This window comes from Rhinopithecus roxellana, chromosome 9 (assembly GCF_007565055.1).
Source record: "Rhinopithecus roxellana isolate Shanxi Qingling chromosome 9, ASM756505v1, whole genome shotgun sequence".
NCBI lineage: Eukaryota > Metazoa > Chordata > Mammalia > Primates > Cercopithecidae > Rhinopithecus > Rhinopithecus roxellana.
In genome coordinates, this window is record NC_044557.1 from 120,486,315 (window position 1) to 120,501,978 (window position 15,664).

Consider the following 15,664-nt stretch of genomic DNA (forward strand, 5'->3'; position numbering starts at 1 on the left):
AGTTTTCATTAAGCTTCACATTTTTTGGTTCAATAAGGATAGATTATGGCTACATCATTATCATTATAGCTAATACATTGAGTTAGTTTAGGATTATGGCCTGGGCCAAATGTGTATACATCATATCCTATCTATCTATCTATCTATCTATCTATCTATCTATCTATCTATCTATCTATCTATCTATCTATCTATCTATCTACCTGTCTACCTATCACTCACTCCATTTGGCATCTATTTGTAGTATCTCCATTTTACAGATAAAAAAATTAAATTTAGAAACAGTAAGTAACATTTACTGAATAGAAGAATCAAACTTAAAGCTGAGTTCTCTTTCAATTGAAAACCTTATTTTTGCCCTCACACATGAATGCAAATGCGCATAAATCTGACTGGCAAAATAATAATGCACATTTTGTAATTGATATGTTTGAGGGCATGTCTCAATGATTTAATATAAAATTTGAGGGGATATGGAACTTTTTTAAAGAGAATCTTGATGTTAACCTCTCCTCTTCCTCTTTTCAGGTTTGAAATTTCCATCATTTGAGGTACTGTGATACTTAATATTGAATGTCAATTGGATTGGATTGAAGGATGCAAAATTTTGTTTCTGGTGTGCCTATGACAGTGTTGCTAAGGGAGATTAACATTTGTTTCTGGTGTGCCTATGACAGTGTTGCTAAGGGAAATTAACATTTGAGTCAGTGGACTGGGAGAGGAAGACCCACCCTCAACCTGGTGGGCACCATCTAATCGGCTATCAGTGTGGCTAGAATAAAGCAGGCAGAGGAACTTGGAAGGAACAGACTCCCTGAGTCTTCCATCCTTCAACTTTCTCCCGTTCTGGATGCTTCCTGCCCTTGAACATTGGACTTCAAGATCTTCAGCTTTTGGACTCTTGGACTTACACCAGTGGTTTGACAGGGGCTCTCGAGCCTTCAGTCACAGACTTAAGACTACACTGTCATCTTCCCTACTTGTGAGGTTTTAGGACTTGGACTGGCTTCCTTGCTCAGCTTGCAGATGGTCTATTGTGGGACTTCACCTTATCATCCTGTGAGTCAATACTCCTTAATAAACTCCCCTTTATGCATACATCTATCCTATTAGTTCTGACCCACTAGAGAACCCTGACTAATACAGCTACTTAGTGGCAACTTATGACAGGGAGAGAAGAAAGAAGGCCTATTGTCTTTAGAAAGCACACATATTAAAGTGGAAGAAAGGAGCGAGTCATTGGGGGCAACAATTCCTTACTTCTCAAGTGAGCATGGTTAGTTATATAAATTTTACAAGTGAGATAATGTGTCACTTTAGAAGATTCTGAGACCCTTGCCTAGATAAGAGGCAATTAAAAAGGAAATAATTATAGAGGATGTTTGTTAGAATAAAGACCATGTGAGCAGATCAGGCCTGAGAGGTAAGTCTCTGGGCTTAGGAAATCTGAAGTGGGTCCTACAAGGGAAAAATCATAGAGAACACGAAGCCAAGGAATAATGCCTTCTTTTTTTTTTTTTTTTTTTTTGAGACGGAGTCTCGCTCTGTCGCCCAGGCTGGAGTGCAGTGGCCGGATCTCAGCTCATTGCTCATTGCAAGCTCCGCCTCCCGGTTTCCTGCCGTTCTCCTGCCTCAGCCTCTCGAGTAGCTGGGACTGCAAGTACCGCCACCTCGACCGGCTAATTTTTTGTATTTTTTAGTAGAGACGGGGTTTCACCGTGTTTGCCAGGATGGTCTCGATCTCCTGACCTCGTGATCCGCCCGTCTTGGCCTCCCAAAGTGCTGGGATTACAGGTTTGAGCCACCGCTCCAGGCCGGAATAATGCCTTCTACTTTACAGTTGTACCTCTGACTAACCGTCTTGTTAATGAAGGAATATAGTTCACTTAGAGACTATGTAAGCAATTTTTTAAATCAAATGCAACTCATTTGAAGCAAGTTATATGAAATGGGATTAAAACATCCACTACTAATAAAGAAGTAATAGTCTCTGTGTTTCTAGGAAATGTGTCCCCATAAAAAAGGGTGCAGATGCAGCCATCAATGTATTATTAATTCATTCTACAAATCTTTAATTTAGTTCTTATTTGATGCCAAATACTTTCATAGGCCTGGGAAATTCAGTAGTAACAAGACATGATCACTGCCCACATGTAGCTCCTACTTTGATGCTGCAGTTGAGTTCTTGTTTTCTCACCACTATTTGAAACCTCCACCCACTAGCACTCTTTCAGTGGGACTCTCCCCAGTCTTTGCCTTTAATCCTGTGAAACTGCTTTAGTTTGATCCTACAGGAATATAAATACTTTTTTCCTAAATCCTGTAGATTTTAGGTGTGAAGATCATCAAACCATCTACTGGTCCAGGTGCTACGAGGACAGGATTTCCTGATGAAAGAAATAAAAACTCACACTTTGATGTTCACAGGAGCCAGTAGCCAGAATCTAGTTTTGTAGATGAGACGATGTTGGCAGAAATGTCAGAGCAGGAAGCCAAGGGTTCTCTCTGTGTGTCTACAGGTCTTGAGGACTAACCTTTAAAAGCAAAATAGTCTTAAAGCCTAAAAACTAGAGTGTGGATCTTTGCATAGTTTTTAAAGTGAACTAAAGAGGAAACAACAACAACAAAAAAATCTGAGCTACAGTTACATCCCATTTGAATATTAAGCTGGCAATTAATCAGCAGAAAGGCACTCAAACCAAAGTGGGACACCAAGTTGAAATAACAACTTAATAGGATATACAGAAACTAAAGAAGCTTTTTAAAATAGATGGTAAAATGTTAGGCTGAGGTCAGTTACAACAGTTGGAATTTTTCTCCAAAAGGCAAGTGGCACAAATCAGGCTAACCATTGGGTCTGACTCTCTAAAGTTTTATTAGATTTAAGATTATAACCCGGATCTAAGCTGCAGTTGTACTCAAGCTTTTTAATACCAGTGTGTTAGTCTGCTTCAGTTGCTATACCAAAATACCATAGATCATGTGCTTACACAACAAAAATTTATTTTCTGACAGTTATGGAGGCTAGGATGTTTGAGATCAAGGTGCCAGCTGATTAGACTCTTTGATGAGGGCTCCCTTCCTGACGTTCAGATGGCTGTTTCCTGTGTCCTTAGATGGCAGTATACAATGCAGTTCCACCTTCCTGTAACTTGCCAATACCATTCAGTTTTTTATTTGCTAGATAATGTCTGCCTCTCAGGACCTTCCTTTACCTAAAAATTTATTTATTACCTCTCTAAAATTGCCTAAAACTAATTCACTTTCCTCTTTCTTATAAAGAAGTTTGCATTAGTTCTTGAATTTCTATAAAGAAATACCTGAGACTGGGTAATTTATAGAGAAAAAAGGTTTAATTGGTTCACAGTTCTGCAGGCTGTACAGGAAGCATGATGCTGGCATGTGCTCAGTGTGTGGGGAGTCCTCAGGAAACTTACAAGCATAGTGGAAGGTGAAGGGGAAGCAGGCATGTCTCTCATTGCTGGAACACGAGGAAAGAGGGAGAGCGAGGAGCTGCTACATGCTTTTTAACAACCAGATCTTGTGAGAACTCTATCATGAGAACAGCACTGAGGGATGGTGTTAAACCAAGAGAAACCTCCCCCATGATCCAATCACTTCCCATCAGGTCCCACCTCCAACATTGGGGATTACAATTGAACATGAGATTTGGATGGGGACACAGATCCAAACCATATCAATTGTATTGAAACCTCACCCATGTGGCCCTTCTTTTGAGTCTCATATTTTTGAGACTCCCATGTCCATGAGCTTGTGAAAAATTTGTATGCCTTTTCTCTTATTAATCTATTGTCAGCTCATTTCAGTAGGACCTTCAGAGGGCAGAGGGGAAATTTCCTTCTACCCTCACAGCAACCAGTAAGGTTAATTCACTCCCTCACCCCACTTGACTTCCAAGTCCTGTGGAAATGTACAGCCCTCACCAAGATCTTTGTGAATTTCACCAGGCTTAGGTTCTCAGCCTCCTCTGCTTCTAAACTCCTCCCTCTGGGTGTGTCACCTCTGTTTTGAACTGAGAAAAAAATCTCAACTCTGTCTGAAGTTGCCCTAACAAACCCACTCTCATACATAACATATATGAGCGTGTTAAATTTTACTGAAGAATTTTGGAAGAGGTTTAAGGATCACATACAACAAATGTAAAAGCATTGATTTGAATACTAGTCATTTTATTCTTTAAAAGTCCTTTAGCCATTACACTTCATAGATGTTTCCACTGGCTGATTTCCTGCATGGTCCCCACTTTCAGACCTCATCCCTCATGCTCTTGCTTGCTCTTTTTCTTCTCCTTGTTTCTCTCTCTTCCTCTTAAGAACAAACTAAAGCCCTCTCCCTTTCCTGGTAACCTACATTTGCGTTTCTTGTTTTAACTCCTACTGACATTGCTGCTCATGCTTCCAGCAGTTACTCTCAGCCTCAATTGGCTCACTAAAGTATTTTCTAAAAAACAGCTCCCTATCTAGAAATAATTTTGCCAAATGTGAATATACATAATATTTTGAAAGATAATATATTACTTTTATAAAATATAAAAAGTGGAGCACAAAGAAAAATAAAGATCATCTCTGATCCTACCATTCCTAAAGAGGTTAACATTTAGCCTGCCTGCATATTTTATTCTTTTCCATCTATAATTTATTTAGCACATTTATATTTGTAGATATTATAACAAAAAGAAACACTAGTTAACAATTAACTGACAATTTGTTTTAGTAACTTAAATTTAACAGAATTTTTAATGCTATAAAAATAGTTTTCTACTTCATTTATAATAGCTATTTAGTATTTAACTGTCAGAACACCGCATACTTTATCGGTTCTCTACTATTGACCATGCATGTTTGTTTCTAAATTTTTGCTAAAAGAAACAACATTTTGAAACACATTCTCAAGTGTATACCTTTGCTCCACATATATCCACAGTCATTTTTAAAGATAAATTCCCAGAAGTGAGATAGCTATAGCAAAGTATATGTGTTGCTGCCTTTAAACAGTGCTGCTAAGGCCTTTTCAGGCATTCCAGCCAGAGATAACCGACCTTATGTTTAATGGGGCCATGTCCTCTAAGCAGAAAGGGACTCCAGTGGGTCCCCAGCATAGTGAATCTTAGCCAAGAGTTATTTATTATGGTCAAAAAGAGGTTAGAATTTCAAAGTGAATCCTGTTTTTTGATCACCTAGGGACAGGGACAAAGCATTTTTTTCATGCATGTCTGCTACTCACAATGTATATAAATTCTCATGGACAAATATATTGCTGCTTCCACCTCATTTTCAAAATGCACACACTCATACACCCACACAGTGTTTCATATTGGACACCATAGTGCATACAGAACATGGAGCTGTTGCTTTCAAGCCATTTGGAGAGCTCTTTTAGTTTAAAGTTTAATTTTTGTTTAAAATTCCTTTTGCTTTCTTTAAAATTTTGAAGTGTGCAAAAATCACCCTTTCCTCCAGTGACAAATTTCAAAGTGAATTTATACATAGAAATGTGGAGAGGTGTTTGTGTGAAGTGGTACTAGACAATTGTTATCATTGCAGTATCTGTAAGTATCCTCTCAGATGAGTAAAATATTCCCTGTTGTGTCAAGTGCCTCATAGTTGCATTACATCCTCCCTCCCATTAAAGGACCACTTAGTACAATGGGGCGCAATTAAGTCAATAGAGCCTTGGTGGTCTGAAAGATAGTTCTCTTCCAAAGTGCTTCATTTATTCCTCTGTGTTAATAATGGATGGTTTTCCCATATTATTCTATCATGGATTACCCAGTTGTAAGAAAATACTTTAGGCGTAGACTAAATGGCACAGAAATTCTTATATTTTATCAGCTTATTTTCAATTCAAGTTTTCTACAAACATAGCCTTCATTTTTCTTACTCTTTGCTAAAGACAATTTTACCCTTATGTAGTATATTCTAATATTTTCTGGGAAAATGATTTCTGCATCTTCCCCGACTGTATTTTGTTCCTCTCTCCTGTGTTTTGTCTTTCAGCTTAAATCATAAATTCATATAGAAGTGGCTATTTCTACCTTAAGTACAGCTCTAATATATTGTTGATGCTCAGATATATTAAATAATGATTCTAACAATAAAAGTTTAGTCCCACAGAAACATTATTAAATTTTCCTCTCCCATAGATTACATGTCATCCTCTTGGTAATATATGGTAGCTGGATGATTTACGTGTTCTCCAAATTTTAAAATATTTCTCTGACTGTATAGCTGTTTTTTTTTTTTTTTTTCTTATTGGTGGAGATGGGTTAGTTTTTCAGTTCTTTCTTACTCTACAGATTTTATTTCTTCATTTTTTTCTACCTAAAGACTAATATGAAGTCCTTTAATATTTTAGCCATTTTCAGTAAGTTGTATACCCCATTGGTTTATTAGGTTTATTTTTTCCTCAATTATCTTTTCCTTAAGATAGAGTATTGATAAAATTCCATCTTGTTTCTTTATCCTGATGGCTAGCATTTTATCTTACTTTTTCTTTTCCCTTTAAGTTTTAATTAATGCTATGTATTCTTGTTTTTTTCTTTTTTAAATTTATTTCCAGGATCTTTAAATCACAGCCTTTGGTTTACTTTTCTTGACTTCCTATTAATGATTTCTTTTCGCTTTGTACTATCAATAGAAATTGTGTGTAGTCCTTTTAAATTTTTACACTTAATGATATAATTCAGGATGATTTAGTCATTTCTCAGACTCTTGTATTTAATATAATCTGTTTGTGAATTGTTCAATTTGTTCATGCTTTTGCTTTAATTTACATAGTAGAACACCTTTAAGCTATACAAGAGGTAATTCGATTCTCTTCATTTCTCCCTTACTAGTCTGCGAACCCAGCACAAACTTTTGGGAACTGAACAGTTATTTCCCAGAAATTCTGGCTCAGAATGTCCACGTGTTCACTCACACATAGGAATGTTAGGGGTTCTCTAGGAGCTTACTCCTTCAAATGTGGACCCTGGACCAGCAGCTGTGGCATCAGCCAGAAACTGATTTGAAATGCAGAATCTCTGCTTCCACCTCAGACTCTGGATCAGGATTTGCATTTGAAGAGTTCCCCAGAAGACCCTAATTCACATTCCAGTTTGAGAAGCCCTTCTCTAAGGTTCACTTTTAGGAGAGCTCCCTGGGGAATTAAAATGATTCTACCCTTACTTGGGGGCTGAACATGGGCCAAATGTTCAATGGCTGGGTATTGAAATAAACATTTGGTTGAAGTCAAAGTTCAAGCCAAATATCATCAGTGTAGAATGTCTGTGATACAAAAATAAATCCAAGATTTTGTAACTGCCCAGTGGGTTCACCTTGCCCGCTGCCTACCCAGAACCGATTTATCAAAACAGGGGAATTGCAATGGAGAAAGAGTAATTCACACAGAGCCGTCTGTGCAGATGACTGGAATTTTATTATTACTCAAATCAGTCTTCTGAGCATTTGGAGATCATAGTTTTTAAAGATAATTTGGCAGGTAGGGGCTAGGCAAGTGGGGAGTGCTGACTGGTCAGATTGGGGATAGAATCATAGCGGGTAGAAGTTAGGTTTTCTTAATATGTTCTGTTCCTGGGTGTGACAGCAGAACTGGTTGGGCCAGATTTCCAGACTGGGTGGTGTCAGCTGATCCATCCAGCGCAGAGTCTGCAAAGTTTCTCAAGCACTGATTTTAGGTTTTACAATAATGATGTTATCCCCAGGATCAGTTTTGGGAGGTTTAGACTCTTGGAGCCAGAGGCTGCATGACCCCTAAATTGTAATTTCTGATTTTTAGCTAATTTGTTAGTCCTGCAAAGGCAGACTGGACTCCAGGCAAGAATGGGTTCTTTTTGGTAAAGGGCTGTTATCAATTTTGTTTCAGAGTCAAACCATGAACTGAATTCCTTCCCAAAGTTAATTCGACCTGTGCCCAGGAATGAACAAGGACAGTTTAAGGGTTAAAAGCAAGGGTTAGAGGGTTAGAAGCAAGACAGAGTTGGTTCGGTCTGATTTCTTTCACTGTCATAATTTCTTCAGTTATAGTGTTGCAAAGGTAGTTTCAATTTTACCAAAACTTACAGTATATATATTTATTAATTATTTACATTTAAAGGTTCATGTTTGCATAATTTCACCTTGTGATTTAGAAACAATAATTTTTCAGCACTGCTGGCTTCTAGATTTCTCCTGTAGACACTACTACGTTTTTGTATAGTAAATAGATGCTGTCTTTTCACTGATACCATTGGAGAAGCAAGATACGAATCTGGAAATACTTATGGCCTAAATATAATTAAATATCTCAAATTATCAGCCATATTTTAAGGTTATTTGCTTTAATGTCAGGATTGCTAGCACATGAATAGTTTTACAAATATTAGAATTACAATTTTATCTACTATTGGTTGTTTTGCTTTTTATCATTATTTAAATTTTTAGATAAACTATTGACTAAAAAATTATATAATATGTTTCCCAGGGTTACTTAACTCATTATTCTTAATATTCTTGCTATCTCTTTAAGTACTAATTTCACTTCTGTAAATATAGAAAAAAACAGTTTCACTTAAAAATAACGGGAATCAAAGTGCTCATTAATTATTTTACTCTGGCAAAAAAAATTTACACAATTATACTTCAAAAACTTGATGGAATCTCAAGATACAAAGACAGAATTTCATCACGAAGTACATATTGAACTTTTTTATGTATGAAATTTTAATATTCAGATATTAACATAAATCTGAAAAACATACTTTGTACTCATAATGGCTGAGTTACTGATTTTGTAAGATGGTAGCATGCTATAATCACATTGTCATTTGTCATGCACAATTTCTAAGTTACTAGAGATGATACTGAAGTACGCATTTGGCGTAGGAGGAAACTATCATGTCAATTTAGGCTGAATAATAGGCTAAAGACAAACTTGTCTGTTTTTTCCGTTCATGACAGTAGCTGCAGTTTTCTGTTGTGCCTACTAGAGAATTTTTAGCATTACCATTTTTGCCATTGTAATTTTTATGACAAATAATTTTGTCATATATATTAACATGGGTATTAGCTTTAAAATGTCTAAAATTTTACTCCCTTGATTTTGAAAACAAAGATAATTGAAAATGTTTTCCTCAATAAAACTATATATAATTTTTTTTGAAAATATTTTCCTTTCTACTTTTGTTAATTAAGAAATATAAATATGGGGAGACCACATCTCTACAAAAAAAAAATATATATATATATATAAATTAGCTGGGCATGGTGATGCGCCACCTCTGGTCCTAGCTACTCAGGAGGCTGAGCTGGAGGGTTTGGGCCTGCAGTGAGCTGAGTGAGCTGTGATCATACCATTGTACTCCAGGCTTCATGACAGAGCAAGACGCTCTCTTAAAAGGAAAAAAAAAAAAAGAAAGAAATATAAACTCTTTCCAAACATACACATTACTAGAGTTAGTCTCTCACTTGAAATTAAAACGTTTTCATGTGGTATTACAGAACCAGCTCAAATACCAGATGATAGTGGTATTGATAGTTATTTTTATTGATATTGATGATGAGACAGGAGCTTCTGAATAACTATAGTACAAAAGTCTTTTCTCCCCCAAATTAATTTTAACAAATTATCTATTTTATTTTAGTTAATCTTTTATTAACTTCTAATTTTATTGAATTATTTTTGAAGAAAGCAACCTTTCAAAAATCTGTCAAGCTTTATGATGTGTTTAAATTAGGCATATAAAGGAAATGTATATTCTCTATACAAGGGATGTATCTATTAAATCAACTATTATTCAATTATTCTATGACCTTACTTATATTTTGTCTATAGGAGCTGTGAAATTCTGAGATACACCTAAGGTTATCTTAAGAGGCATCTATTAATGTATGCATATATTCTTTTCATGTTGGCACTGGACATATTTACTTTGATCCTTTTCAAAATTCCCATCATACTGACCTTTTAAAAAAATCTGAAGTTCAATGATTCATGACATTATCTTTAATCATATAGAAAACATCTGAATCATTAAAAATAATATTACTTGATTTTTGTAAAATTAAATTTATTTCATTTTATCAAATTTCCACGGACATATTCCAAATGCTACTTTTCAATTCTAGGAACTGAGCATTTAGGAAATATACAAATTTCTTATATTTCTTGACAACTCTACTACTCCTCTGAGAAGAATCTGTATTTGTCATTTCTAGTTACTTAATAACTCTGATGGTCAATGGGTCCACCAGTATATAACAAGGAGCAATAATAAAGTTCAAGTTCAAGTTCAGTATTTAATAATTATCCCTAAATAGCTATTAACTAAATCTCTGAGGAAAGATGTTATAGATTTCTGTGACAAATAAATAAAGTGGGATTCTAAGCACTGATTTCACAGAGATTCAAGAAAAATTTGTCTATCTATACAAATTGACAAGTATCTAGAGCAATCTGATCAATATAATGTTGGTAAAGAAGAATATTTAAATACCAGGCGGCTATTAACTGTAATGCCAATAATACTGGCTACCTAATGAGCAAAAAATGTAAAGGAACATTGCTTTCATTTTATTATAAAAAGAGATACTTGCATTGGGAGTTTGGAAGGAATAGATAAGTTAAGGCTTTGCTAGTAGTAGACATTGTGAAAGTGAAATGAAAAGCAGAAAGTAGTGGGTCTTAAACAATAGGGACATTAGATACTCAAGGATTGTCCAGGGACAGATAAAGTGGTACATAGTTTCTTATGTAATAAAAAACAGTAAGCAGAAGTATATGAGTTGTATTCCAAACTTGTAGTGCATTGACTGAGTGTTGAGAAGAGACTAATGAATGACTTTGTTTTATATTATTAGGTAAGCTTTGTTAGCATAGGGATGATTATGATATAAATCTGTTGATTGGTATTTCTTCATAGAAGTATATTGTAGAAGTCAACATGTGTACCAAAAACTACCAGTGTTGGGTAAAATGAAATCATAAGTTAATATATTATCCAAGTTATACCAATAGCTTTCCTAATTTATCTTGCCTATGTTTTTAATGTATATAAGGTGATCAAATTTATATTGATCCTTTCCATCACACTAGCATGGACTGTATTCCAGTTTGCACTGGTTGATTGATTTAATTGGTGAGTTTTAGTTTGTTTAGAAATATATGCTTTATATGTTTAATAAGGTCCTATAACATTTTTTCCTAATATGTTATTCTCATTTTCTCTGGTATAATCCTATGCAGTGATTCCCTTACCATCTATTTCAATAAACATATTTGTACAGGGTCATAGATACTGCTTCCAGTCATTTCATTCTCATTATTAATTAATACTTAATTCTGTTGATGTTCCTTTCATAGATAGGGAAGAGCAGGACAATGAAAGAGGGTCCATGGATGGTCTGGGTGTGTTCACAAATCTTTGTACAGAAAAGGCCCTGAGATTCTTACCCTCTTAAGCAATGGTGCTGTATCACTACATGGTAGGGTGACTTTAAAATTTATTGTCCAAACTGTGACACTTTTGAAAGTGAAAGAGAGTACTATTAATAATTACACCTGGACAACAGACATAAACCACAACTGTCCTGGCAAACCAGGACGTGTGGTCATCCTATTACATGGTGACAGTACAATGATGTATGGACAGGATCTTTCAAGCCTACAATGTAACTTGGCTTGAGATATTTTTCTGAGCTGAATTCCCTCTCATTGTCTGTGTGTCTTCTGCTTCCTTATAGCCAGGCTATCATAAGACTTTATATGGAAGTAAACTACTTATCCCCTCATTTTGAAAAAAATACAAGCTTTCATCTAACTTGGAAGTTTATGTAGAGAATAATTTGAAGATGGGATGTTGGATAGTATTGATGTTATTTTTTTTGATATTGATGATGAGACAAGAGCTTCGAAGAGCTATGGTATAAAAGTCTTTTCCTCCCCAGCTCATTTTAACAAATTCTCAATATTATTTTAGTTAATCTTTTATTAACTTCTAATTTTATTCAATTATTTTAAAAGAAAGACACCTTTTAAAAATCTGTCAAGCTTTATGATGTGGCTAAATTAAGCATATAAAATGTGTATTCTCTATACAGGGGATATATCTGTTAAATATACTATTATTGAGTTCTTTTATGACTTTACTTATATTTTATCTATTAGAGCTGTCAAATTCTTTAAGTTTCATACTCTAGTCAAATCTTTATTGAAGTTTCAATAGTTTTTGTTTTATATCCTTAAACTACCATATTGTTGATTTACAACATATTATTGATGAGTGTGTGTGTGTGTGTGTGTGTGTGTGTGTGTGTGTATGTGTGTTTAAGGCTGTTTATATTTTTTATGAATTGTGATTTTTATCATTACATCATTATATTGTCTATAATTGTTGGTGCTTTTAGTGCAATTATCCATCTCACCATATATCCATTCATGCTTTCCTTTTACTTGCATTTGCCTGGTATCTCTGTTTATCCTGTTATTTCCAATCTTAAAAAAAAAATTATTCTGTTTAATTGTGTTTATCAGTTAGAAAGGAAAAGCTATGTTCCACTAACAAATTAGCCCTGACATTTAAAAGGCTTAGAGAAACAAAGTTTGTTTTAGGCTCTCACTAAAGTCCAATTAGGTTTTTTTAGTTGTTTCGTTTTGTTTTAACTTGCAAACTCAGCTGCCCTCCATTTGTACCCTCAATAATCCAGGCAGCTTCAATCTTGAAGTTCTGCCATCTTAACCTGTGGTGTTAGGGTTTACTGTGGCAGGGGAAAGGAAGTTGGGACATGTGCTTCCCTCTTAGGTTATTTGTTTCATAGCCCATTTTCTAAAACCAGTCATGTGACATATTTACCAACTAGAGTCTTCTGCACACCCAAGAAGAAGGGGAGAATCTAATAAATAGTCAATAATTTTAATGTTTACAATAACATGTTTCTTGCAAATAAAGTACAGTGTTTTGAAAGTTGAATCTTACGATTTCTATGTTCTATGAAATGTTCATTTTGTTTATATTTACTATAGTGAATGATTTACTTGATTTTACTAAGCATGTTTGCTTCCTTTTTTGCTTTTCTTTATTATTATTATTGTTATGATGATTATTTTTCCACGACAAAGTTTCGCTCTTGTTGCCCAGGATGGAGTGCAGTGGTGCTATCTCGGCTCACTGCAACCTTCTCCTGGGTTCAACCTATTCTCCTGCCTCAGCCTCCTAAGTAGCTGGGATTACAGGCACCTGCCACCACACCCGGTTAAGTTTTTGGCATTTTTAGTAGAGACGGGGGTTCACTCGTTTACTTTATATTACTTGATAATCAAGTTGTGATTTTTCCTTCCAATGCTTCTATTTTTATGTTCCATTCTATTAGTCTTTACATTTCCCTTTTCCTGATTTTATATGTAATCAGATGCATTTATTTCAGCTAATATCTGAAAGCAGGATACCAACTTGCTCTTTCATATTACTTAGTGTATTGGTTTGCTAGGGCTGCCATTACAAAGTACTACAATCTCAGTGGCTTAAACAGCAGAAATTTTTTATCTCATATCTCTGGAGGCTAGAAGTCCAAAATCAAGCTGTCTTCAGGGTTGGTTCATTCTGAGACTGTGAGGGAAAGTATGTCTCATGCCTCTCACCTGGCTTATGGTGGTTTGCTGGCAATCCTTGTCATTCTTTGGTTTGTAGATACATCATGCTGATCTCCGATTTTCTTTTCACATGGTGTTCTCTCTGTGTGTATGTCTGTGTCCACATTTCTCCTTTTTATAAGCACATCAGTTATATTGGATTAGGGGCCCACTCTTTCCCAGTATGACCTCATCTTAACTAATTACCTCTTCAGCAACCCTATTTTCAAAAAAAGATTACATTGTCAGCGTTAAGACTTCAACATATGAATTTTGGGGGAGTACAATTCAACTCATAACACTATTTCCACAGATTTGATTCCACTGTTTTCCCCCAACCACCCCAATAAAGTAAGCTCTTCAGAAAATTTACTTTCCCCTCCTCCCTACCACTTCTTTGCCTGATATAGATTAGTGCTTTTAATAGTAAATCTTTTATCTTTAAGAATGCTTGTTTGCCATTTATACTGTATACTTTAAGTCTACTTTTATCCATGTAGATTTAATAATGTTTGATATAAAAAATACATGGAGCTAATCATGTATATAACATGGTGTAATTATAAATGTCAAAGTTTTTTATTCACTGCTATATCTTGCATGCTTTATTGTGTCTCTAAATGGGTTCATTTATAAATTGGTAATAAGTTTTCTTACTTGTATTTTACTTAGATGGAGTTAGTAGGTGTAGACTCTGAATTCTTACATATCCTCAAACATTTTACTTTTGTCACATAAGATGACTGATATCTTGATAAGAATAAGCTGTAGTCTTTTCCTGTTGAGAGTTTCTGTAGTTGCTATTCCCCTGTTTCATAGCTTCCAAAATGCCAAAGAGCCTGGAGTCACACAGATACATATATTTTTCAATTGTATGCATTTGTTTTTCTTCCTGTCCACCTGTAAGATTTCTCTGTATCTTCAGAGTTTGGGAATGTTGCTACTGTACACCTGGGAGGTCCTCTGTTCTCCTTAATGTAGTCTAGATGCTAGTGAGCTAGGGGACAGTCAGTCTGAAGAGTCAGGACTTTCTTCAACTCAGGGAAATCTTCATCAAGAATTATTTAAACTATTGCCTTTCCTTTATCTCCGCTTTTTTCGCCTTCTGACTTACTGTTGTTTTAATGCATGGGCTTTCAAATCTACCTTCTAAGTCTTGTGTCTTTTTCCTCATGATATTTACCCCTTTATAAATCTCTTGAACACCAGAAAGTTTCTCACATATGATAATTCATAAATGATTATTCTTTCCTTCAAGCAATCTATTGAATTTAACTGATTTTATTATTTGTATTCACATTTGTGTCCAATATTCCATCATTTCTATATAATGCAGAGTGAGTTCTGTTTGTTTTCCTTCCCTTCAGTTGTTGGAGCCCCTTAAATGAATTGCTATTTTTATTTTTTGGCTCACAAAAGCTAAGTTGTAGTAATCATGTTTCTGGCTTCTGTAAACCTGATGCTTTAACATCAGCCTTAGGCTCGACATGCTTTGTTCTGGACAACTCAAAAATGTGTCTAAGTCACTTTGCCTTGCCCTCCTGCATCCCTCGTTGCTTACTTCTCTCATCTGGAGGAATCCCCCTCAAGGAATGTGTTTTTCAAATGCAAACCAACCATTCTAGAGCCCACATCCTCAGCCATCCCCTGTCATGCTCTTACCCTAATAACCCCACGGCCAGGTACAGACAACTAGGGACAGCTGCTTTGTCCCAAAGCCTTCTGAAATCATTCAGAGTAGCCATCTTAAGCCTACTTACTCTATCTCTCCTGTACCTTCTCATGGAGACTACAATAAAGGCTTTTGCCCAATTTCTCTCCCTCTGCTTCATGACCAACTCCAGTGCTTCCCCATGTAGCCCCCTGTTGTGTGGTGTGCCCTTTCTCTAGGGAACTGTGAGTAATAAACTGTTTTCAATGGCAATCATCTCCTGATCTGTTGCCCGTACTATATCCCAAATTAGCTATTAATAGACTATACAGTTAACCCTTGAGAAATGCAGTGTTTAGGGATGCTGATCTCTTGCACAGTTGAAAATCT